This window comes from Pseudophryne corroboree, chromosome 11 (genome assembly GCF_028390025.1).
Source record: "Pseudophryne corroboree isolate aPseCor3 chromosome 11, aPseCor3.hap2, whole genome shotgun sequence".
Classification (NCBI taxonomy): Eukaryota; Metazoa; Chordata; class Amphibia; order Anura; family Myobatrachidae; genus Pseudophryne; species Pseudophryne corroboree.
The window spans coordinates 62,783,951-62,810,409 of NC_086454.1; the positions used below are offsets into that span (position 1 = coordinate 62,783,951).

The 26,459-nt window shown below is 43.9% G+C and overlaps 1 long non-coding RNA gene across 1 annotated transcript in view; it reads right to left on the reverse strand.

The window, feature by feature from the left end:
* LOC134968840 (uncharacterized) overlaps positions 1-26,459 on the reverse strand; it is an 87,629-nt gene that overhangs the window by 31,411 nt on the left and 29,759 nt on the right. The window lies entirely within an intron of this gene.

A 26,459-nucleotide genomic window follows, 5' to 3' on the forward strand; every position in this document is an offset into this window, starting at 1 on the left:
CAGGCTAAAGCACCTACAACAGGGTTGTAACTTGAAGCACTGGCATCCCTGTCCTAAACCAGCCCCCTTTTATAGGGAGAGCTTCCCCTGGATTGGCTGGAAGAAACAGGAGACAGGAACTATGCTTAAAACTTGGTCTCCAACATGGTGGCGCCCAGTAATGCAGACCTTTTTGCAAAGCCACATTGCTCACTGCCCCTGGTCTCCAAGCAACGGTTCAGCAAGAGCGACCCGCTGTAGCGGCGTCCCGCCGCCACGAGCGGACCCCCTCGCCTCCACTACTGCTGCCCACGGATCCGGCGCAGCAGCCCACCTCCACCGCTGCCCGCACAACGCCAAGGAAGCCAGCCCCGCGGCCCCAGCGTACCGGTAAGACTCCGGACGCTGACAATTATGAGGAAAGACTTACAAGGCTAGATATGTTTACACTGGAAAAGAGGCGGCTGAGAGGGGACATTATTAATATTTATGAATACATAAAGGAACAATACAAGGATTTATCAGACGATATGTTTATCAAAAAACCGCTACACAGGACATGTGGACACCCTCTAAGGTTAGAAGAAAAAAAAATTCAAACACAACGGAGGAAAGGGTTCTTCACAGTAAGAGCAGTCAGGGTTTGGAATGCACTGCCAGAAAAGGTAGTAATGGCGGACTCAGTAAATAAGTTTACAAATGGATTAGATAAATTCCTAACTGAAAGAAATATACAAGGATACAGTATTTAAAAATGTATTTATTTTTTAATTTTATAATACAGGTTGAACTCTATCGACATTTTGTCTTTTTTCAGCCTCATCGACTATGTAACTATTCTAAAGAGGGAGCTCTGTACTTTATATTAAGGTGAGCCTTTACAATGACTTTAAAAAGCATTCACTCCCATTGAACTTAATGATTTGTAATTTTTCTTACTGTATATAACCAAAATGTATATATTCTAATATGCGTGACATTGAACAATTATCTGCACCCCCCCCCAAAAAAAAGATAAACAAATACGAATCCCGTGAACAGAGGTCTCATAGATTTTTGATTTGAAGCCCTGTTTGTACATCGATGTTTCAGTTGATTTTCAAGTTGCACAGTTTGTTAGTTATTTCTATAACGCAGCATAGTCCGTTACGCATTGCAATTAGAAACAACAGTGATAAAACAAATCAAGGTAATACCAGACATACATAAAGGTAGGAAGGCCCTGCTCGCAAGCTTACAATCTATAGGGAAATAGGCATTGATACACAAGGATAGGTGCAATGTATTGCATAATGGTCCACCTGATTGCCAATTTCTCATATGTCCTAGAGGATGCTGGGGTCACCATAGAACCATGGGGTATAGACGGGATCCGCAGGACACATGGGCACTTTAAGACTTTGAAAGGGTGTGAACTGGCTCCTCCCTCTATGCCCCTCCTCCAGACTACAGTTTTAGAATTGTGCCCAGTGAGACTGGACGCACTGCAGGGAGCTCTACTGAGTTTCTCTGAAAAATACTTTTGTTAGGTTCTTTTATGTTCAGGGAGGCTGCTGGCAACAGTCTCCCTGCTTCGTGGGACTTAGGGGAGAGAAGTATGACCCACTTCCAGTGAGTTCAAGGGCTCTGCTTCTGGTTACAGGACACCATTAGCTCCTGAGGGTGCTGATCGCTGGGTACGCCTAGATGCTCACTCCCGCAGCCGGCCGTCACCCCCTTACAGAGCCAGAAGTCAGAAGACAGGTGAGTAACAGTAGAAGAGAAGACTTCTTCAGTGACGGCATTTTCTGAGGTAGCGGGCAGACGCGCGCCAAGCTCCCACACACAGTACTACAGGGCCCTGGGCAGCTAAAAAAACATCCTCATTATTCCACTGGCAAGGGTGGACATTAGTGCCACGGCACGGTCCTAACCCCCGCCAGTATAAATATCAGAAAAAGCGGGACAGAAGCGCGCCATCAAGGGGGTGGGGCTTCTTCCTCACTGCTCACGGCGCCATTTCCTCTCCGCAAGCGGCAGAGACGCTGGTCCTCCTCACGCTGACAAGTACCAGGGGTACAAAACGGGGGGGGGGGGGAGGCATGTAAATTGGTGCAATATATGGGATAGTAAAAGCGCTATAGGTCTGAGGCAATTTCTTGGTGATTTCAGACCCGTTGATTTGGGGCTGGGTTGTGAGCTGGCAAATACCCTCTGTGTCTCTCTGACAGACTTTACTGTGGGTCTCTCCCCTATAAGCCCGATGTGTCTGTGGGTGTTTGGTGCACGTGTGTTGACATGTCTGAGGCTGAAGGCTCTTCCCAGGAGGATGCAGTATTAGGGACACAAACTGCTGCGGGGGTGACCATGTCGGCACCGCCGACGCCTGATTGGGTAAATGTGTTGAACGCCTTGAATGCTAATGTGTCTCTTATTAGTAAGAGGCTAGATAAGTCTGAGTCTCAGACCCAGGCATGGAAGAAATCTGTGGAAGATATGTTATTGCAAAGTCAGGTTCCCTCAGAGTGCCAAAAACGTACGTTGGCCCAGTTGGCAGACACTGCTACCGACACGGACTCTGATTCCAGTGTCGACTATAGCGATTCCAGATTAGATCCAAAATTGGCAAAAAGTATTCAGTACATGATTGTGGCGGTTAAAGAGGTATTACATATCACTGAGGACCCGACTGTCCCTGATAAAAGGGTCTGTATGTATAAGGAAAGCAAACCTGAAATAACGTTTCCTCCCTCTCATGAACTGAAAGAGTCTGGGAAAGTCCTGACAAAGTTTCAGATTCCAAAAAGAATTACGGTAGCTTATCCGTTTCCCTTGGCGGATAGGTAAAAGTGGGATTCACCCCCCACTGTGGACAAGGCCCTGTCACGTTTGTCTAAAAAGGTGGCTCTCCCGTCTCCTGACACGGCGGCCCTTAAGGATCCTGCGGATTGTAAACCAGAAACTACGTTAAAGTCCATTTATGCGACCACAGGTACGCTACTCAGACCGGTCATTGCGTCTGCGTGGGTAAGTAGTGCTATTGAAAAGTGGGCAGACAACTTGTCTTCTGAAATAGATACCCTAGATAGGGATAGCATCCTCTTGACGCTGGGTTATATCAAGGACGCTGCAGCATACCTTAAGGAAGCTGCGAGAGATATTGGTCTTTTGGTATCAAAGGCCACTGCCATGACAGTCTCAGCTAGGCGAGCGTTGTGGATTCACCAATGGAATGCTGATGCTGATTCCAAGAAAAGTATGGAATTTCTACCATATAAAGGTAAGGCCTTATTTGGCAACGGCCTTCATGATTTGGCATCTACAGCTTCCGCGGGTAAGTCATCCTTTTTGCCTTATGTTCCTCCACAACAAAAGAAAACGCACCACTATCAGATGCAGTCCTTTCGGCCCAATAAATACAAAAAGGGCAGAGGTTCTTCCTTCCTTGCTACTAGAGGAAGGGGAAGAGGTAAATGATCACCAGCCTTGTCAGGCTCCCAGAAGCAGAAGTCCTCACAGGCTTCTGCCAATTCCACCTCATGACGTTGGGGCTCCAATGCGGGAGTCCGCACCGGTGGGGGCACGTCTCAAACTCTTCAGTCAGTTTTGGGTTCGTTCGGACCTAGACCCATGGGTTTTACAAATAGTATCCCACGGGTACAAGCTGGAGTTTCAAGACATTTCCCCTCACCGTTTTTTCAAATCGGCCTTACCAGCTTCTCTTCCGGACAGGGAGGTAGTTTGCGACGCAATACAAAATTTGTTACAAAATCAAATTATCGTCAGGTTTCCCCAGTCACAACAGGGAGAAGGTTTTTATTCGAGCCTGTTTGTGGTCCCGAAGCCGGATGGCTCGGTCAGACCAATCCTAAACCTGAAATTCCTAAATTTCTTCCTAAAGAAATTCAAATTCAAGATGGAGTCTCTCCGAGCAGTGATCTCCAGTCTGGAGGAAGGGGATTTTATGGTGTCGGTGGACATAAAGGATGCCTACTTACATGTTCCCATTTATCCTCCACATCAGGCTTACCTGAGGTTTACAATTCAGGATTCTCATTATCTATTTCAAACGTTGCCGTTTAGTCTGTCCACGGCTCCGAGGATTTTCACCAAACTGATGGCGGAGATGATGGTTCTCCTTCGCAAGCAAGGAGTCACGATTATCCCGTACTTGGACGATCTCCTGATAAAGGCGAGATCCAGGGACCAGTTGGTGCAAAACGTTGCACTCTCCCTGACAGTTCTTTAGCAACATGGTTGGCTCCTAAACTTACCAAAATCACAGTTGATTCTGACGACGCGGTTGTCGTTTTTGGAAAAGGCTCTGGAAATTCAGAGTCTGGTCAAACAAATTCTGAAACCAGCAAGAGTGTCAATCCATCAATGCATTCGGTTGCCTGGGAAGATGGTTGCGTCCTACGAGGCCATTCCATGCCAGAGTATTCCAGTGGGACCTGTTGGACAAGTGGTCTGGGTCCCACCTACACATGCACCGGAGGATAATCCTGTCTTCCAAGACCGGGGTATCACTCCCGTGGTGGCTGCACAGCTCTTACCTCCTAGAGGGGCGCAGGTTCGGGATACATGACTGGGTCCTAGTGACCACGGGTGCAAGCCTCCGAGGCTGGGGGGCAGTCACAATGGGAGAAAACTTCCAAGGATGATGGTCAAGTCAGGAAACTTGTCTCCACATAAATGTTCTGGAGTTGAGGGCCATTTACAACGGCCTTCTGCAAGCGGAACATCTTCGAAATCTGCCTCTACTGATCCAGTCGGACAATGTAACAGCAGTAGCGTACATAAACCGTCAGGGCGGACCGAAAAGCAGAGCAGCAATGGCAGAAGCCACAAGGATTTTCCGTTGGGCGGAAAAGCATACAAGCGCTCTGTCAGCGATCTTCATTCCAGGAGTGGACAACTGGGAAGCAAAATTCCTCAGCAGACATGATCTCCATCCAGGAGAGTGGGGCCTCCACTAAGACGTCTTCGCAGAGGTGACAGGTCATTGGGGAGTTCCTCAAGTAGACATGATGGCATCTCGTCTCAACAAGAAGCTTCAGAGATATTGTTCCAGGTCAAGGGAACCTCAAGCAATTGCAGTGGATGCTCTGGTGACACCATGGGTGTTTCAGTCGGTGTATGTATTCCCTCCACTTCCTCTCATTCCAAAAGTTCTAAAGATCATAAGAAGAACTAGGATCCGGGCGATCCTCATTGTCTCAGACTGGCCAAGGAGGGCTTGGTATCAAGATCTTCAGGAATTACTCATAGGAGATCCCTGGCCTCTTCCTCTGTGCAAGGACCTGTTGCAACAGGAGCCATGCGTGTATCAGGACTTACCGCGGCTACGTTTGACGGCATGGCAGTTGAGCGCAGAATCCTAGCCCGTAAGGGTATTCCCAGGGAAGTCATTCCCACACTTATTCAGGCCAGAAAAGGGGTAACGTGTAAACATTACCACCGTATTTGGAGGAAATATGTTTCTTGGTATGAATCCAAGGGGGCTCCTACGGAAGAGTTTCAGCTAGGACGTTTTCTCCATTTTCTACAAGCAGGTGTGGATGCAGGCCTAAAATTGGGCTCAATTAAGGTACAGATTTCAGCCTTATCGGTTTTCTTTCAGAAACAATTGGCCTCCCTTTCTTCCAGAAGTTCAGACTTTTGTGAAAGGCATGTTGCACATCCAACCTCCATTTGTGCCTCCAGTGGCACCATGGGATCTTAATGTGGTGTTGCAGTTCCTTCAATCACATTGGTTAGAACCTTTACGGAAGGAGGAGTTGAAATTCCTCACTTGGAAAGTGGTCATCCTGCTGGCCTTGGCATCTGCAAGGCGGGTGTCTGAGTTGGCGGCCTTGTCTCCACAGGAGCCCTTCTTTGATCTTCCATGAAGATAGAGCTGAATTTAATTTCTACCGAAGGTGGTTTCCTCTTTCCACATGAACCAACCTATTGTGGTGCCGGTGGCTACGGACGCCTACGCTGAGTCAAAATCTCTGGATTTGGTCAGAGCTATAAAGATTTAGGTTACCAGAACGGATCAGATTAGGAAAACAGAGGCTCTGTTTGTCCTGTATGCTCCCAACTAGGTTGGGTGTCCTGCTTCCAAGCAGACCATTGCACGCTGGATCTGTAACACGATTCAGCATGCTCATTCCACGGCTGGATTGCCGTTACTGGAATCGGTGAAGGCCCATTCTATTAGAAAGGTGGGCTCATCCTGGGTGGCTGCCCGGGGGGTCTCGGCATTGCAACTTTGCCGAGCTGCAACTTGGTCTGGGTCGAACACGTTTGCAAAGTTCTACAAGTTTGACACCTTGGCCGATGAAGACCTTAAGTTCGGTCAATCAGTGCTGCAGAGTCATCCGCACTTTCCCGCCCGTTCTAGAGCTTTGGTATAACCCCATGGTTTGTAAATGCTGATTTACATACAGGACTAAAAGAAACACTTTTTAAAAAAAATAAACATTTCATACACTTTAAATGGAGCCGCTGCGGCCACTATACTTAATCCTCATCCTACGTACTTATTACACCATTAGCGTACAGAGTCCCGTACCGTGTACGGACTTTGCGTACAAACGCCGCGCTGGCTGTACAAAGTACACTCAGCGCGTACACACCCAAAGATACACCGTGAACCCTTAGCAGCTATGCATGCGATAGTAATACATTTTAAACCTTAGCAGGGAAAGGAAAACACGACACCAGATTGTATTTAAAATGCCGGGTTCCGACACCACAACATATTACTGAAAGGGGGTTACAATAACAAAGCAATACAATACAAAGAATGATGGCTACAGTCAATGGTACATACTTGTTTGGTTTTCGCCGTGCTACCCAGTCTGGTCCTCGGTCATCTAGATAGATAACTTTTAGAGTCTTGTGTGACCAGGCCTGCAGCTGGCTCCTTTTATACAATCTTCTAAAACTTAACACAATGGATACTGCAATCTTTGTCCATTGAACACAGGGATGGTCATTTACAGTACAGGAGAGGTCATAGGTTGGTTTGAATAGGTGGGCGATGTATCTTCCAGATGCATTTGTGGGTGGTATCCTCTGGGTTCCCACCGCATACCTAATGTACAGTAAATACAGTTTATATCTATATTTTGCTCCTGCACATAACTATTCGCAGGAACGTGCGATCTTTTGCAAACCAGCACCGGAATATTACCCTTAAAATACCCTACAGTTGGATACCAAACACCACCTTATAACCTTGTTCTGTCCTCTCCTATCCTGTAAAGGTGAATCCCTTTGTTCTGATACCATTTAAACTGTTGTAACTTGCTGGTGTGGTTCAGGGAGACTGTGTACATTGTGCACTATTTGGATTAATTATGTAATGTGTTTTGATAGCTTTTCCATGCGTCCATAAACGCTACCGTAAATACTCATACCACGCTCTTAGGCGCAGGACCGCGGGAGCGACTATACGCAAACTGCGAATATGCGCACACACGGCAAAACAAGTACACGCACGGAGGCCATCTGTGTGTAGTTTGTACATGATGTGTGTACTGCAATATTTTTCGACTTTGACAGTCCACCCTTTGGCAGTCACCAATAACTGCCACTATCTATCTATACAATATCTACAGAAGCTTGGATGGTCGGGGGAGAGTTGTAGGTGGGAAATATATGACCTAGTGGGATAGTAAAAAGCATGTATGGATGAATCCATGTCTGGGGGGCATGTATCATCGTGCCGTATATGTTATACATAAGCTTCGAGGTATTGCGAAGTATACATTAAATCCTTCTCACCCTGTGTTAAGGGTCTATAAATGGGCCAACAAACACTACCGAGCTCTTTTCGGCTTCTTGTTCCAACAAATGGGGTGCACATTTAGTTGATGATACATGGAGGAGGAAACATATGTGAGTGCTAGTATATGTGTATATTACCTGTCGACTATGTGTGCCATTAGCTGGAGGTTGCAGAGATGAAGATAAGACACACATAAAAAAATACATTCACATAAACGTTTTGGGTAGGGCTGACGTCTTTTCCGGATGGATGTATCTGGGCAGAGGGGGAGACAAAGAAAAATGGGTGAAAGAAACAGGCCATGAAATTCATTTGCAATCCTTATCATAACACTGTCTCTATGGATGGGGTCATAAATTTAATCTGCTGCTATAATAGCGCCCTCGCTCCTTAGACTCATCAAATTTGTGCAGTGCTTGTGCCGCATTAGAATTTGAACACACCTAAATATTGAACCAATAATTATGACGACTCCCAGGATACAAAGGAGAAACTTCCCTACTCTCCTAAACCTGAGAACCATTTGCGTGGGTTCAACCATGAGACCCAGCCGATCAGTTCATTACTCACAGTCGCTAAGGTAAGGTTGTGCTTCCTCCTGAACTCCCCCTTCAACTGCAAGATATCATCCATCTTTTGATCGATGATCTCCATTGGGTCGTCAGTGCTGTTTGTAATACAAGTACAGCACTTCACACCATTTTGAGTTGCCAGAGTAACACAGTACCCACCTGTCACAGCTGTGACATAATTAAGGACCATCCTGTGCTGAATCAGTTCCTTCTTGTAAGCTTGTAACTCCCTGTATACCTGAAGGTGTCGTCATACATCTCGGTGATATTATCTATCAAGTTCGTTATCGCATGGATATACCTATAATTTAATTAATAGTTCCTCTAGCAGTACGGGTAATGTCTAATGCGAGAAGGAACTGAATCCCGGTGGAATCGTGGATCAAATCAGAGGCTGCGTGCTCTGCCCTGTCTATGAGGTGTCTTGATGATGTGTTCATAGTGAGTATGAGTATAAGGAGCCTGAGCACGGCGCTGAACGTCTTTCATTTTATCATGGGCTATAGTCATGACCTCCGGTAGTACTTTCCCAATATAACACAATCCCTCTGAGCTCGGGGCAAACCATTTGTACGCCTTCCTCCCACATATGAAATAGGCATCATCTGGGAGAGCATAGGGGACAAAATATAACATCACCATATTACAAATTTTCCAAGTAAAGAAACCAATCGCTAGTTCTCACATCTGCTCAGTACAAGTATCGGGCTGGATATGAGCACAATACCCTGACGATACTTTTCCAACCCACATGGTCTTGCTTCCACGAGTATACCTATACCGAAAATACCTTCCACTGTTGGCTATTTGGCGTACAAGTTCAGAGTCTATGGGTATCCTATCAATCTCTGTGTGAAAAGGTCATTGGTTATTCCACATCACTTCCCAGTTTCCCGGTTTTCGGGAAGTGGAAATCTTAAAACACAATAAGGACCTGTCTACATGATACTGGTGGAGCTTCAAACTAGGGGGCCTAGATATTGAATTTCTTGTCCACCGGTCTCCCACCCTGCAATTCGAGTACCTCCTCTATTGCTAAAGGGTATGGTACTAATCCTGACTTACTCTGACCTTGAGGTACTTGTGAGCACACCCAGCATTCTGTCTGGTTTAAGACCTTACCCACTAATGAGTGGTAATCACTCAACGGATGGCGGTCCATGTTGATATTAAGGTTGGACTGGCATCTCTGGATGCACCCATCCTCTACTATATTCTCACAATTCCTACAAATACAATATTCATCAGACAATAAACCTTCACAGTGCCTCCAAGCTCCCTGACTACCAGAGCGCTTACTGATGCCAGCCTTTACTAGAGTGAAGTGCTGCTCCTGAGATCCTACAAATTCATACTCGCCATCAGAACCCATTCCAGATCCCTGCTCGACCTCTCTGGGACCCTCACCAAAACAAACTGTCCTGATCAAAACCAGAATTACTAACAGAACCCGAAACGCAGTCTCTTGTGATCGATCCATTTCTTTAGGGGCAAGGAGGAAAATAAGAAGGAGAATAGAAAGGAAAATGCAGGGAAAGGTGAAAAAAGAAAATGGTGCAACAACCGTTCTAGATCTTGTTACTCTCTGTGCTCAGATGCCCTTCAACAGTCCTGCCTCTCAACTGTCCCGGAACAGACACTCCAGTGATACGAGGTTCTCTACACTCTGGTCTTTGTCACGAGTTCTCTCCGGGTCAGCGACCTTCTTGCAGTGGGACGAGTGGACCCAAGTCTCTCTTTCGGCGACCTTCAATGCTGTCGTGCTGGTTAACAAGACTTGGTATGGCCCTTCCCACCTGTCTATGAGGCAACCTGAGCGTAAGAAATTTTGAATCATCACATAATCCCCAGGCTCAATGTCATGACAATTACTGTTCGGTAGGTCAGGAATCACCAGCTTTAAATTTCTTTGTTGATTTCTCAGCTGCTGGCTCATCCCAAACAAATATTTCACAGTTACTTAATTATTACAATTTAAATCATCCTGGGGGTCTATCATTACATGAGGTTGTCGACCAAAAAGAATTTCAAAGGGTGATAAGTTAAGGGGAGACCTGGGTGTGGTTCTGATGCTGTACAACACTAGTGGCAAAGCTTCTGGCCATGACAATCCAGTTTCAGCCATTAATTTGCTCAGCTTGTTCTTAATAGTGCTGTTCACTCTCTCTACCTTTGCACTTGCCTGTGGACGGTACGGAGTATGCAGCTTGCTATTAATTCCCATCAGTTTGCACATGACCTGAAAGACTTCACCTGTAAAATGGGTACCCCTGTCACTTTCAATTATTCTAGGGATACCATATCTACACACAAATTCCTGCACAATTTTCTTTGCAGTGAACGTAGCAGTATTTGTGGCAGCAGGGAACGCTTCTACCCGGTTGGAAAATACATCAATACAAACTAACGCATATTTCAAATTCCTACAGGGTGGTAACTGTATGAAGTCGATTTGTGTTACCTGAAAAGGTCCATCTGTAGGAGGGGATATGGGATGGCTCTGTTGGTATTGTCTTTCCAATATTCTTCCTCAAGCAAGTAAAGCATGTCATTGCTCTCTTACCTGCATGAGAAGAGAATCCTGGCGCACACCAGTAGGCTTACCAATTTGCACATACCCTCTTTGCCCAGATGAGTCAGACCGTGTGCCGCCTCAGCTAGGCTTGGAAGATATGCTCTGGGGGCCACCGGCTTACCGTGTCCACAGTCCTGAGGACTACTGGCCATACCCCTTTGCCCCCCAGACTGCCTTTTCTTGTAGGGAACACAAATTTTGCATTTCAATTGTTGTGTGTTGATCGTGTTAAATGTCATCAGTGATGTGATGTTTGTTTGTATGGGGGTGCTGATTTAGCAGCTTCTTGTGCCCGGCTGTTACCAAGTGAAATTGGGTCTTGGTTGTAAGTGTGTGCTTTACACTTAATAACAGCCACTCTGGTTCCTGTTTTGCTGTCAAAAGCCTTTTGATGTGGGACGCATGCGCTACAGGTGTGCCAGCTGCCGTCTTGAAATTTCTGAGGCGCCATAGGGCTCCAAAATCATGCACTACTCCAAAGGTGTACCTAGAATCTGTGTATATATTAGCTGACTTACCCTTGGCCAATTCACATGCTCTGGTTAGGGCGACCAACTCAGCAACTTGTGCTGAGTGCGATGGGCCCAGGGGTTCAGCTTCTATGATACCTTCGTCATCTACAACTGCATATCCAGTGCACAAGTCTCCCGATTCTGTCTGTCTGTGGCAACTACCGTCCGTGTAGAAGGTAAAGTCTACTCCTTCCAGTGGGTTGTCACTGATGTCAGGTCTCGCTGTGAAAGTCTGATTCAGGTATTCCATACGATCATTCGTATCAGTATCTGCACTAAATCCTTCACCAACATTCTCATCCTCCACCCTTTGTGCCTGTCCAGGCACACTTGGCAAGTAAGTTGCAGGATTTAGTGAGCTGCATCTCTTAATGGTGATGTTTACCGGGGCCATCAGTGATAATTCCCACTTTGTAAACCGAGCAGATGAGACATGTCTGGTTTGGGCTGAGTTTAGTAAGGCTGATACTGCATGAGGTGTATGAATGGTCAGGTCATGTCCTAACACTACGTCCTCGCTTTTACTTACGAGCAAAGCTATCGCTGCAACACTTCCCAAGCAAGTGGGGAGAGACCGCGCTACAGTGTCCATCTGTGCACTGTAGTAAGCTACCGGTCTGCTGGCATCACCATGTCTCTGAGTTAAAACCCCTGCCGCGCATCCTGCACTTTCTGTACCGTACAATTCAAAGGGCTTCTCATAATCTGGCATACCTAATGCAGGTGCCTGTGATAGGCACTGTTTGAGTCTCTCAAATGCCAGTTCGGACTCATCTGTGTGCGAGATCCGTTCTGGTTTGTTCGAAGAGACCATTTCTTGCAAAGGTAAAGCCAGTATAGAGAACCCTGGAATCCAGTTCCGACAGTACCCACACATTCCAAGGAAAGTGCGGATCTGTTGCTGAGTTTGGCAGAGTCATGTCGCGAATCGCCTGTATTCTATCAGCAGTGAGGTGTCTAAGTCCTTGAGTCAAACAATGTCCCAAATATTTGACCCTGGTCCAGCACAACTGCAACTTATCCTTTCAAACCTTGTGTCCCGTTTGGGAAAGATGAAACAGAAGCTGTTTCTTGTCTTTCAAGGACGATTCAAGTGAGTCAGAACACAACAATAAGTCATCAACATACTGTATTAGTACTGATCCACTCTCAGGTTGAAAGGATTGTAAACAAATCATGCAAAGCCTGGGAGAAAATACTTGGGCTGTCAATGAAACCTTGGGGGAGACTAGTCCAGGTGTACTGTACTCCCCTGTATGTAAAGGCAAAAAGGTACTGGCTGTCAGGGTGAAGAGGGACAGAAAAGAAAGCAGAACAGAGGTCAATGACAGTAAAGAATTTTGCAGTAGATGGAATTTGCATGAGGATGACAGCTGGATGGGCACTACGGGGAATTGGCTCTCAACTATCTTGTTTATCCTCCTTAGATCCTGCACTAGCCGGTAACCCCTCCCCCCACTCTTTTTCACAGGGAAGATGGTACTATTGGCGGAGCTGGATGTCCTAACTAGGATGCCCTGCTGTAGCAGCCGCTCTATGACGGTACACTCCTAACTCTACTTCTGGCTTCAGAGGATACTGAGGGATTTTTGGAGCTATCCTACCATCTTTTACTTGTACTACTACTGGAGCTACATTCGCCATCAATCCAGTGTCTTGTCCATCTTTGGTCCAAAGGGAACCCGGTATTTGTGAGATCATTTCCTCTACCTTTGATGGACACTTGTCTATAACAGTAGAATGCGACATTAGCCTTTGAAGGGTGTCCAGTATATCTTGTACTTCTTGAGCATGGTTCTCAGGTATATCCAAGAAGACACCCTCAGGAATACAATATATGACACACCGCATTTTACACAATAAGTCTCTGCCGAGTAGATTAGTCGGAGCCGATGCAGCCAGCAGAAAAGAATGTTTGGTTTGCAAGGGCCCTATCGTAATCCCTGCAGGTCTACTCAAAGGGTATTGTTGCACTGTTCCTGTTACTCCCATTGCCTGAATCATCTTTCCCGTGGTCTTTATACCTGATGTGGAATTCAACACTGACCTGGCCGCCCCTGTATCTACAAGAAATGGTAACGGTACACCAGCTACATCAACCTCAGGTTCACTACCAAGGCTAGCAATCAATTTCACTGGCTGCAGACTACAGGTGTGGCCCAACCCCTATTGTGTATTGGTACCCTCCCGCAGCGCATTGACAGCTACAATATGTGAGGGGGGGTAACTGAGAATTTTTGGAGGTCTGCCAATCTCTCCTTGGTGGGTACCTCCTTGTTTCCCCTGCATGTGGCTCAATTTATCCTAGCTGGTCCCTGACCCCAATTATGGAAATTGTAGTGTGGTTCGTATTCTGGTCTAGGGGGTCGGTATACGTTATGTGTACCTTTAATCCTACATTACCTCGAGTAATGTCCTACCTTCTGACAATTATAACATATTACTACACGTGGCTTACCCTCAGGGGTCTGGGGTTTTGGCTGATGTGGTTTTGTTGTAAGAGCATTTATACTCACTGTCATCAGCTTATCCCCCTGAGACTCCCTGTGCTTACTGATGTTCCGGTCATGCTTGATAGCGGACTCTCTCAATGCAGCCACCGAGATACCTCTCCAGTTAGGTAGAGAGGTTTGTACCCTTGTTCTTAATGCCTCCTTTAACCCGTCCATTAATACAGTAACAGCTACCTCCCTGTGATGTGCATTATCTTTTATGTCCTCGATCCCAGTGTATCTAGACATTTCCTGCAGTGCCCGATGGAAATATTCGGATGCCGTTTCACCTTCCTTTTGTCTTATGGATAAAATTTTATTCCATTTGACAACAGTAGGGAAATACACTCCTAGTTGCAGATTGATTTTTTTTACGTTCTCCTGATTGTATTCATCAGTGAGAGGTACTTCTGCATCTAACTTACTATCTGCTATAAATTTCGTGATGTCCATATTTGAGGGTAAACACACTCGTAGCACTGTTTGCCAGTCTTTATTTGTAGGCTCATGGGCATTACCTAACTCCTTAATGAATCTCTGGCATCCGACTAGATCTTTCCTGGGATCGGGAAATTCATACATAATTGACCTTAACTCTGCCCGTGACCATGGACAATGCATGGCAATGTTCCTGATGGGAGTTACTCCCTGATTGTCAGTTTTCCCGTTGGGAACTGCAATTACCCTGACAGGATTTAATTAAATTACATCCTTCTGGTTTGATTCTACAATGTGGGGAGCTATAGTTTCTGCATAATGTATGGTACCATACTTACCTGTGGACACAACCTCACTTATCCCTCCGCTAGGGGGCCTTGCTACAACTCTTGATGGTTGGACCGTGCCCACTTGAGTGTCTTGTATGGTGGCTGCTAGAGCGAGTGTCGATATCGTGCTGGGCTCATCTTCCTGCTCACAATCCTGGGGAAAATTTTAAATGGGATACAGCTGGCAAGGGTTAGCGTTAGTACATTTATCAATCACATTCCTATCTTGTACTAATGCACCATTGCTTGTAGCCACTTTCACGCCAACAATATATGGTGGTGCGGTCACCATTGTTTTCCCGCTAGGTTTGGAACCTGCTGCGCGAGCTAATTCCCTTTGCATCTCCCCCTCTTGCTGCCATAAATTGAAACAATCTGTATGTCTAATCCTTTGTTTACTGGATTTTATCAGACATATCCTTATCCTTAAGTTCTGCAATACCTCCGGTTCAAAGCTGCCCACCTTAGGGAATGGTACCCTATCTTTGTCAGTCATACGTACCCATTCGTCACAATAAACTTCAGCGTGTGGACCATATTTCCCACACATAATAAACCTCGCTAACCCCTTGGGCCGCGGCTCTTCAGCCTGAACCCTGGCTAAACGTCCCTTAGTTGAGCAACTGGCTCCCATAATTGTGGGCCTTTTCCCACAAACACCAAAATACTCAATATAAGGTGACGGTGAAAGTTCTCCGAGCGCTTTCACCCACTCTTGCCCACGTTGGCCAGTACTACCATACACTGTAGATAGCGAAGGCAATGTACCCAACCTAGGGCCCCTTTTGACCTATATTTACTGGAAGTTTTTAGGACTAACTTACCCTTTCCAGTAAAGTATCTGTCGTTGGTGATTTTCCTGAGAGAGACCAGTGAAAACTCCCTATGCACTTTTTTTAATACACAAATCACGCTTGCGTATGCTGTATACAGCGCTAATGATACCGCGATTTTACGCAAAAGCTCGTAAAAGGGGTATCAAGTTGCGCTATATATCGCACCCACAAATGCACGGTCCAATCGCACAGCGTATAGGTACTTGTTACCTATCCGCCGTACGACCACTGGAATCGAATCATAAGCTGCGAAACCTCAGCCGGAGCGCATCAAAAAACTATATGGGTCACAATTCACAATTCCTTACCATGCTCCTGTGTAAGTCTCCTCACGACTTACGTATTCCAAATCTTATACTAATGTGAGTCAGCCGCCTCACGCCACCAAGCCTCCACTCACTTGGTGTACCGAACGACGGGATCCCGAATTCCGGGGTTCGAATCCACTCACTCCTACGTTTGCTCACTCAAATACACTTTGTTTTTTCTGTACAGAAAATTTTAATTCATTCAGATTGGCAGCTTTTTCCCCAGAGGCAATACTGTTTAAACAAAAGTTTTATACTAATCTGCTTTAGAAACCGGTTCGTTTTGTGCTATTGTAGCACGGCTACTGTCCCACCTTTGAACTAAACGACACTGTGTAATTTGTATTTAGCGCCGCACTCTTACGCACTTTGCGTAAACACGCGATCGTGCGTGTCTTTTACGCTGCGTGCGCAGTCCTGTACTTTGTCCTAGACACGTGTACAAAACCTTGCGTCTGCAATAAAACAAATCACACAGCTCTATAAATGTGAACAATACTAATTACTATTGCCCACTAGACACTACTTGTTCTGTATAAACTTTTATGCAGACCTGCGTTTGTCTTTTACAATTACTTCCTTAAAAAAAAAATATATATTTTAGTTTTAACTATATAACAACAAATGTATCCGGTTTCACACAGATCTAAATGAATCTTGCAATAATCTATAATTTAAATGATATGATTCAGATTGGATAGCCATCTTGCAGAACATACACTGATATAAATATACACATAATTATAATAATATTATATATATATATGTACCGTTCACTGGTCTACTATGAGACACCTTACCTCTTATTTGCATATCAAAGCTATTTGCTTTCCTGTACTAGTGGTTGAACCAGTTAATTAGCATCTCAATGCCTATCCTATTGCAATCAGAGAGTTAACTAAATCCTGGGAAAGAAGAAGAAGAAAAAAGTATTTTCTTTTTCTTTTCTTTTTTGTGTACAATTTCTTACACCAAGCCAAGCATTTATCTCACCATTTACTCTAACTAGGCCCAATTGAAACTATTTGTAATTGACTATGGCATGGGTTATATAAATGCATTGGTAACTCATAAATGGTGCTTGATGTGACCAAGGAAACTGATTGTTCTGAGCAGACTGAAAATCAGCTATTTAGAAAATGACCTTTCTAAAATGGCCACTGCTCCTCCCCCTTCCACATCCATGAGTTTTACACAAGAAGGTGGACAGGCCGTGTGGTTTGTCCAAAATGGAGGACAGACCATGCTCCTTCCTTTGTCACAAAGAAATCGCACATTATACAAGAACCAGAAGTTATTTTAGGCCTGAGTTTAAAAAAAAAAAAACTTTATCAAGGCTATGCAGCAACTTTTTAAATGTACTTTTAAATCTACTTAACAGATAAACAATCCAATCTGAATCAAACACAATATGACTTATTTGAACTTTGTTTTGCAACAATGTGAGAGGGTATGCAAAGTATCGGTGCACTTTTGTGTACGCTTTTTTTCGCCAAAAAAGTCCACAGATTTTAAATAGCTTTTTTCCTGTGTTTTACGGGTCCTACCAGCACCTCTGCAAACCATACAGAGCAGACGTCATCTAATCAGCACACAAGTAGGGTTTTCAGTGTATCCATCGACCAAGAAAAGGTTACGTAGGATTCCTTCTTTTTGCGCCCTTTGCTGATAGATTAAGTCTGCTGTGACCTGTTAGGCTGTGAGTATGTGGATGATTCCCCCAATTGTAAATGTTGATTTACATACATGACTAAAAGCAACACTTTCAAAAAAACATTTCATACACTTAAAATGGAGCCGCTGCGGCCGCTATACTTAATCCTCAACCTACGTACTTATTACACCATTAGCGTACAGAGTCCCGTACTGTGTACGGACGTTGCGTACAAACGCCGCGCTGGCTGTACAAAGTACACTCAGCACGTACACACCCAAAGATACACCGTGAACCCTTAGCAGCTATGCATGCGATAGTAATACACTTTAAACCTTAGCAGGGAAAGGTAAACACGACACCAGATTGTATTTAAAATGCCAGGTTCCGACACCACAACATATTATTACTGAAAGGGGGTTACAATAACAAAGCAATACAATACAAAGAATAATGGCTACAGTCAATGGTACATACTTGTTTGGTTTTCGCCGCGCTACCCAGTCTGGTCCTCGGTCATCTGGATAGATAACTCTTAGAGTCTTGTGTGACCAGGCCTGCAGCTGGCTCCTTTTATACAATCTTCCAAAACTTAACACAATGTATACTGTAATCTCTTTGTCCATTGGACACAGGAATGGTCATTTACAGTAAAGGAGAGGTCATAGGTTGGTTTGAATAGGTGGGCGATGTCTGTTCCAGATGCACTTGTGAGTGGTCTCCTCTGGGTTCCCACCGCATACCTAATGTACAGTAAATACAGTTTATATCTATATTCTGCTCCTGCACATAACTATTCGCAGGAACGTGTGATCTTCTGCAAACCAACACCGGAATATTACCCTTAAAATACCCTACAGCTGGATACCAAACACCACCTTATAACCTTGTTCTGTCCCCTCCTATCCTGTAAAAGTGAATCCCTTTGTTCTGATACCATTTAAATTGTTGTAACTTGCTGGTGTGGTGCAGGGAGACTATGTGTACATTGTGCACTATTTGGATTAATAATGTAATGTGTTTTGATAGCTTTTTCATGCGTCCACAAACTCTACCGTAAATACTCATACCACGCGCTAATGCGCAGGACCGCGGGAGCGACCAATACGCAAACTGCGAATATGCGCATGTACGGCAGAACAAGTACACGCACGTAGGCCATCTGTGTGTAGTTTGTACGTGATGTGTGTACTGCAATATTTTTTGACTTTGACAGGTTCTATGGTGACCCCAGCATCCTCTAGGACGTATGAGAAAATAGGATTTTAATACCTACCGGTAAATCCTTTTCTCTTAGTCCGTAGAGGATGCTAGGCACCCCTCCCAGTGCGTACTGTATCTGCAGTTATTAGTTGTGGTTACACACAGGTTGTGTTACATTTATTGTCAGCATGTTGCTGCAGTTGTTCATGCCGTTGGCTTGTGTTCTGTTGAATGCCATGTTGTGAGGCATGCTTGAGGTGTGAGCTGGTATGAATCTCACCTTAGTTTAACAATAAATCCTTTCCTCGAAATGTCCGTCTGCCATGGCACAGTTCCTATAACTGGAGTCTGGAGGAGGGGCTTAGAGGGAGGAGCCAGGTCACACCCTTTCAAAGTCTTAAAGTGCCCATGTCTCCTGCGGATCCCGTCTATACACCATGGTACTATGGTGACCCCAGCATCCTCTAAGGACTAAGAAAAAAGGATTTACCGGTAGGTATTAAAATCCTATTTTTCTTGGTGGGCTGTGTGATATGATCACAGAACAATGTTAACCAGGGGTCATGAGGATGTGAAATTGAAAAAAAATAAAATGTGAGGATACAGTATATGTGGCTTGTACAGTGGTGAGATAATTGGATAGCAATATTATTGAAGGTTATGTTTGCGGTTCTGGAATTTCATAAGCTTGACTCGAGTTGAGTTTTCAGGGAACGTTTAGAGACTAGAGCAGAGTCTTGTTGTGCATGGAATGGCATTCCACAGAGTGGTTCGTTTCCAAACTTTATCACAAAAATCAAATAACAATCAAAACAAATTTGTTGAAAAGAGACAATAAGGACTTAACCCCTTCATTGCTAAGGACGAGTGGGACTCCTCTTAATCACTGCAAGGATTCAAATGGGGTGGGCCTTAAATAAATTTCCACCCTTCTCATGCACTTTAAGTTGCTGTCATTTAGCCTCAGACATGCACTGTTCTGTTTTTTTTTATTTGCCAACGTGTGCCAGTACTACCCACTGTCATTTGGCATTGATAGTGTACGAAAGACTTGGTTTCAGCAGATGATCAGAATATTGAGGCCTCAGAGTAATTAAAATGCCTGCAGTTGCTATTCAAGGTATTGTGTTTGAGATGGGGGAACACATTAAAGAAATAATGGTCATTTAGTCTACTGGTCCTTCTAATTAAGTATAGGAAGAACAAACTGCAGGGGTCTGAGAACAAAGTTGAGCATTACATTTTGAAATGATCCTGCAGAATAGTGTGCACAGAGAAATCATTTGTACGTAGTTGAAAGTAAAAGAGATGAAAGAAATGTATTTATACTAACACTGGTTTCATGATGGTGGAAAAAAATATCCAGTGGTGGGGTTACTTAAGGTTTCAGCTATTGGAGATGAATGGTAATCACGGTTTATTTTTGCTTATCCATTGGTTTATACTACCACGGAGGATTTTAAGTATTTCAATGTATTATGCTGAAAATACTTTTATCTCCTGCAATCTGTCTCCTGGACATTTTGGAATAGGCAACTATATTCATTGTGAATTTTTTTAATAATAATAATATTAATACAGGTTGAGTATCCCAAATCCAAAATGCTTGGGACCAGAGGTATTTTGGATATCGGATTTTTTCTTATTTTGGAATAATTGCATACCATAATGAGATATCATGGTGATGGGACCCAAGTCTAAGCACAGAATGCATTTATGTTTCATATACACCTTATACACACAGCCTGAAGGTAACTTTAGCCAATATTTTTTAATAACTTTGTGCATTAAACAAAGTGTGTACATTCACATAATTCATTTATGTTTCATATACACCTTATACACACAGCCTGAAGGTCATTTAATACAATAATTTTAATAACTTTGTGTATTAAACAAAGTTTGTGTACATTGAGCCATCAAAAATCAAAGGTTTCACTATCTCAGTCTCACTCATAAAATTTCGTATTTCAGAATATTCCGTATTTTGGAATATTTGGATATGGGATACTCAACCTGTAATAATAAATCATATATATAACAAATAAAGACCACATTTTTTTTTTTTTTTTCAGTATTTTGTTTCGGACTGTTACTGATAGTTGCTCTCCGTCTTTGGTCATTTGTAGTGCATAAGAAAGCTGGGGTACCCGTAGGAGAACCAGAGAAGTACTGGTATAACCGAAATCTCTACACAGTTGGGGCCCTGGCTATTATTGAACAGATGCCGACAGTGCTGTGAGACAGCAGTGATAACCACTGTGCTGCCATGTTGCTCTGTTCTCCAGTATTTGGTAGCTATGGATAGTCACAAACATTAATATATTGAATTATAAAAGGCCTATCTATTGGTGTAAACGTGCTCACTGTGCTCCCAACAAGCATTCTATGACCTCATCAAGCTTTCAGTATATTGGGTTTGAATGAATACATGACATCGTTAACACAGAATCTTTTGCCCTCACCAACATGTACTTTATAGAATGCATGGGGTATGTATAACTCAGAGAGGAGAGCACAGTTTCATAGCTGATCTTTCTTTATAATGTAATGCATTCCCTGCAGCTCACCTCCTAACTGTTCTCCCCTTTACTTTAATCAGAAAGTTATCAGTCTGGGCCCAATTCTTCTTCTTCTTGCACCAGTCTCCTTGTCCCCCCTCACCATCTGCTCATCCATACCCATGGGTTCGGAATCATTAAGAGCTGTTGTGCTTTTCCTGGGATCTGGTTACGATCCCGGCGGTCGGATCCTGGCTGTCAAAATGCTGATGCCGGAATCCCAACACGTATTGGAATGCCTGCACTCCAAAATCCCGACAGGGATGACCTAAAATACAGCCAACCAAAGGCTCTCCATGGATGGATGCAGGTTCCAGGGATCCTTTTTCAGTCAAGCAAAACTAAGGCACAGGTATTACAAGACTCTGGGCCAGATGTAATAACCTGGAGAAGGCATAAGGAAGTGATAAACCAGTGAGATGTGCAAGGTGATAAAGGAACCAGCCAATCGGCTCCAATATGTAAATTAACAGGATCTGATTGGCTGGTACCTTTATCACCTTGCACTTATCACTGGTTTATCACTTCCTTATGCCTTCTCCAGGTTAAGACATCTGCTCCTCTATCTCATGAGGGCAGCACCTTAGAATATTAACATGAGAAAATGGACATACATAGCAGATATAAGAAAAGTAAAGCAAAAAAATGAAAACAAAGCAAATACGCAATGTCAATATATATAACGACTGTAGCTGGTACAATCCGCATAGTACTAAAGTACGTCGAAAATATTGATATGTATCGAGACCATAGGAACAGCAAAAAATGTTGTAATAACATATATAAATGAAAACCATACAAGTACACCAAACTCAGAAGGGCCAGTTTATGAAAAACATAAATAACAAAAAGGAACATCCACAGAGAGGTAAGTGGGAACCACAGGATATGGTAAAGAGAACAAATGGGTAAAAAGGATCACAAGAATTAAGGGCAGCGCACATCTCTCCGCCCGCTCAGCACAGTATGATGTGTGCTAAGCGTGCGGGGCCGCTCATTTCACCCAGCGACCTGCTAGATCGTGCCTGCATGCAGGCCCATCTAGCACCAGCGATAGCTATGCGCAGGGCCGCAAAAGTACAAATGGAGAGGACAGCAGAATAATAATATAAATCATTTGCTGTAAACAAGGAACAGCAAAAAGAGGAAGTAATGATAGCATAAAGTATACATTGACAAAAGCTTGGTCCGAAATTTTTACAGGCACAGGCTATTATTTAGTATTGAGTAATAGAGAAAGAGAATAAGCCCCTATTTATCACTTTACTTGCCAATAGTCATTGCAGACGACGGGTGCTACCACAGACACATATTACATATATCAAAACGTAAAGGGAGATAGAAGACAAGGGATAAATGTCCAAAAGTGGTGCAACAGTTTTCCTTTGTCTTCTCCCTCGCTTACATTTCGAAAACGTGGTCCTCAAGGCACCCCGACAGTCCAGGTTTTAAGTATCTCCATGCTTGGCAACAGGTAACTTAAGTAGTACCTCAGTCAATTTGATTTAACATATATGTGCTGAAAATGAAGAAAAGCTTGTACCTGAACAGTGTAAGAGAAGGTGGTAATGCTGATAACCAATGCTGTAAGATACACTTTATGATCCACAGCGGAGATCATGAACTCATCATAAAATGCATCACTATAGTGAGGCATTTTCTACTCATGTGGGTCACAGAATAATCCCTGTGGAAGTCTCATGAGGTGACAAAACGCGTAGGGTAAAGAAAACTATGAGACACTTTTGGAGGATTGGCTTTCGATAATCCATACCCCCAAAATAGTGGTGAGAACATTCTCAACCTCAGATGTGGTAATGTTGCAGCTGTCCATTAGAAATGTAAATCATCCAAATTGTATTCTGACACTGTGTAAATATTTTCTATAAATGTTTTATTGTAATACATTTTTAAAAAGGATTACGTGGTTCATGACCATGTGGTATAGTGAGACAGATCTTATAGCTTGTTTACAATATACTCTATATTCATTTAGGCATCTTACTAGTATAAATTGTATGAAAGGTCCACCTTCAGCTCCCAAAGGTATTATTCCTAACTTCATGTAAATTAGCAATTAGTTTGATTAAGAGCGCCCTCCTATTGATATATTAGAAGTCCTGCACTTACATCCCAGCTAAACAATGTAGGAGTACACAACAGCTAGAAAGCATATTCCGAGTGCTCCAGCATATAAATGGCTCCAAACAAAGGCACTCACCATAAAAATGCAGCATGAACAGATTTAGGGGGTTATTCAGGTCGCTTCGACTGCAATAACCCTAGCGTACATGATTAACAGGCAAAGGCGGGTGGAGGGCAGAGACGGAGCATTGCAGGGGTGGCGTAGGGAAAACCAGGGCGGGTTAGTGGCATTTTTGGGGCGCCACACGCAGCTGTTCCGATTTAAAATGGCGGCAGACCTCCTGCATGTGCAGCCTAGCTGCGGCTGCAGGGGGGTCGCCAACACTTGAGACTAGTCGCGGCCACTGGGCAGGCCATTCTGCATGCTGGGCGGCCTTGCCCTGTGATGAGCATCCCCCAGCATGCGCAAAAGCAGAATCTGCAATCCGTACTTAATAACCCCCTCAGTTGCTTAATCCATGGGTCTTCAACCTGTGGCTCTCCAACTGCTTTGGAACTACATATCCCAGCATGCCCTGCCACCGTTTTGCTATTAAGGCATGCTGAAACTGAGGCAGGGCATGCTGGGATGTGTAATTCCAGTTGGAGGGCTGCAGGTTGAAGACCAATAGAATCCATAATTGTATAACTGCGACATTTTGATCTTTACTGGACCTTTATCAAGCAACTCGGCACAATGTCACCAAGAAATTGCTTACTAGGTATTGGTCTAGCTCAAGCCAGAGAGATCCTGTATGTCTTCTCTGTTGTATCTAGTAGATGATTTACTAGTAATAATAACTTACGATAGAAAGAATGAAAAGGAATTAAATTAACTGTCAATAAACGAAATGAAAAAAGTGCATAAATTCCAGAGAAAACGACATTGTTGGCTGTGAGAACAGAATGACATTGCCATCGAGCAGAAAACACAGAAGGAATTTCAAGTACAAAGGGAGGCGTGCTTAAAAACAATATATGGAACAATTTGGATACTGTTACATGGAACACATGTGACGTGGGAGGAATAATTCAGGCAAGATAAACAATGTCTGAAACAGGATTTTGGACTTTTTACATAATTTCTTTTCTTCTAAATGATATTGCTACATTAAATACTAGCACCAATCTGAGCTGACATTTAGTAGTTTGGGGTAAACAATAAATATTTTACCCTGGGCATGTATACTTTTGTTTCGTAGTTGGAGTTGAAATGGCTGTAATAGGCCTGGAATTGATCCATTTAGCAGCTTGTAGTAAACACAAGGTTTTAGGGAAATAGTATGATTTTTTGTTCCCCAAAAATGCTGGAGGTGTACCTGGGTCTTTAGAAGTCCCCAACCTCAGGGCCGGCAACTGAAATCTTGGGGCTCGGTACACGATTTCTGAGGCCCCCTCAACTCCCCATGACCCCTCACTTTTTTTTTTTTTTCAACATTAAATCTTTATTGAGGTAAATGGGGATACAGAAAAATGTGGTAACAAGGCGGGGGGAAAAAACACAGGAGAGAGGGGAGACAGGTCGTCCAAAGGCATCAGACCAACAGTAAACAGAAAAAAACTAAATGCAGCATATAAGTCCGTAACCTGAGTCCTCCAGTGGGGGTTCATTAAAATTGAAAGGAGGAGTGGAGCTCTGTGAAGTAGGGTGTGTAGGAGGGGCACCTTTACCCTCCGTGATGTATACATGCCACGGAAACCATTTCACAATGGGAGAAGAGAGGGCTGTAGAATATGGAGTCTCTCTAGTCTCCATTTTGAAATGGAACTGGGTTTTGTAAATAACTTTCTCAAACGGAGGAGGGGAAGATTTCCAGTGCTGAGCAATAGTAGCTCTGGCAGAAATGAAAATGTGACAAATGACTTAACAGGCGGATTTGGGAACAGTACTAGGATACCAATGCAAGAGGGCTAAGGAGGGATCCAGGGGTAATGTGAGGCCTAAAACATCCTGTATAAAGGCAAACACTTTGACCCAAAAGGGGCATAAAAAAACATGGAAGATAGTCCCATCGGAATGGCAGAGAGGCCAGCAAAATTTGGAAACATTAGGCCAAATACTATGTTATTTAAAAGGAGTAAACTACTTGACCGTTGAGTCTGAGGCTTGCAGTAAACCGTATCAGAAGGATATAGCACCACGGGAGTAGAATCTAGTCAGTCTACCTAAAACACATTCTGGAGAAGCCTGGAATACAGCGGGACTAGTACCTTTTTTTTTATCCACCCAATGTGTAAGTTGAAAATAATAAAACCAGGCTAAGGGGTCTAAGTTAAATTTAACACTAAGATCAGGAAATGGATGGAGAAAAGAGATCTGCTATGGACTCAATACCCAGACGCACCCCATAGGAAATGTGAAGATGGGGCAGCGATTTATCTAGTGCCCGGAGAGAAAGATTCCTGGTAGACAGGGTAAGGACAAAATGAGTCGTGTCTAAGATCCCAAACTCTTAGGGGCATAGTTGCCGAGGCATCAAAAGAAGGTCAGGAAGGGGAAAATCCTGGAGAAGGCCACGTTCCAAGGCTTAGAGTGAGGGGGGAGAAACTGGTCACATAATTGAGAGAGCAAAGAGGTCTCATGATATGTAGTTAGATCGGGAAGGGTGAGACCACCTTGTGATTTAGGGCCTAATTCAGACCTGATCGTAGCAGCAAATTTGCTAGCAGATGGGCAAAACCATGTGCACTGCGGGGGCCGGGGTGGGGAAGGAGGCAGATATAACATGTGCAGAGAGAGTTAGATTTGGGTGGGGTGTGTTAAAACTGAAATCTAAATTGCAGTGTAAAAATAAAGCAGCCAGTATTTACCCTGCACAGAAACAATATAACCCACCCAAATCTAACTGTCTCTGCACACGTTACATTTGCCCCCCCTGCAGTGCACATGGTTTTGCCCATCTGCTAACAAATTTGCTGCTACAATCAGGTCTGAATTAGGCCCCTAAAGCGATGACCCCCCGCCCCAACTTTTAAATCAGAGGGTGGCTTTAAGGTGAATATTATATAAAGAAAGCAAAAAGGGCGGCACTCAGAATCTAATACAGAGCAAAAGCTGTTATTCACTTATCATTTCGGGGATGATTTTCACTTCATCAGGATAACAAAATATACAGT